Below are 1,398 nucleotides of genomic sequence, written 5' to 3'. Positions count from 1 at the left end.
ATATATATATATATATATATATATATATATATATAATTATACTCACGTATGTGTGTATGTATGAGGTATGTATATGACTATACAACATTGTCTATGATGCAGTGTGTCGTACATACGCACATCAATATAAATATAGGTTTCCTTTAAGCAAGCCAAGCGGTTTTTAGATAGATATCGTTAAGAAACTTTTCACTTCTTCCATCCCATCATTTCCTACTTATTTATATATCTCTAAGAATCTCTTATCACTTCTGTAGCTACTAAGACGATTTCTCGATTTTTTTCTGTGTTCCTAACTTTCTTATTGCGAACAGCTTACACGCACGCAAGCACACACACGCACACACACACACAATTATACACACATAAATACACTGTAAAATACATACATGCGTGTGTGTGTGAGAATGTGTGTGTGTGTGTGTGTGTGTGTGTGTGTGTGTGTGTGTGTGTGTGTGTGTGTAAGTGTAGTGTATGTTTGTCCGTGTGTACATGTATTTTGATCTATATTTTTTTATATCTGGTGAAAACGAGTAAGCCGAAACTACGAAGCTATTCTGTCTTTTTTGTATATGTCGATATATACATGTATACACGTATACATACATATGTATACATACTTCCAGTGCCACTAAAAAATTCAAAATGGCTGACGACTAGCATCACGCTTCAAACTAACGAGTACTAACGATTTTGAATGAAACGGTTGAAGTAGCGAGTAGCGAGTAGCGAGTAGCGAGTCATAAACTAAATACATTTTTATGTGATGCTGGATTGTATCAGCATTTGAGCAGCTTGCTGATGTTAACTGAGTGATAACAACAACGTTGATACATGAGTGATACAAAAAGGAAGCAAATGCTGTTATTTCATCCGATAAGACGTTTGTAACATCTAGTAAATGGTTCAAAATGTTCATATCCTGTCAACCACACCATCCTCAGGTACATAATATTTATGAGATCCATATACTCCTATCTTCAGGTATTCTCGCCTGAAGATGGCAGTGGTGTAAAATCTGATTCAGTTTCAAAACAATATGTACATATTCACATACACTAACAAACGCACGTATACACACAAGCACATATGCATAAATGTAAATATATGTATATATATATATATATATGTGTGTGTGTGTGTGTGTGTGTGTGTGTGTGTGTATGTGTGTGTGTGTGTGTGTGTGTGTCTGTGTGTGTGTGCGTGTGTGTAGTATACGATGAGAAGTAAAAGGAGGGGTTTAAAGATCCAGGCCGAAATCAATGAAGCACACAGTTTTAAACGACGTTAGTTAACTATGTCAAACAATCAGACTCTAATAAATGAAAGTATGGTGATTTCACTATCCGTACTCATGTCGTTATATATATATGTATATATATATATATATATATATAT

Source organism: Octopus bimaculoides, chromosome 1, assembly GCF_001194135.2.
Source record: "Octopus bimaculoides isolate UCB-OBI-ISO-001 chromosome 1, ASM119413v2, whole genome shotgun sequence".
In the NCBI taxonomy this organism is placed as follows: Eukaryota; Metazoa; Mollusca; class Cephalopoda; order Octopoda; family Octopodidae; genus Octopus; species Octopus bimaculoides.
The sequence above is the reverse complement of the archived record's forward strand: the minus strand, read 5'-3'. Positions refer to the sequence as shown.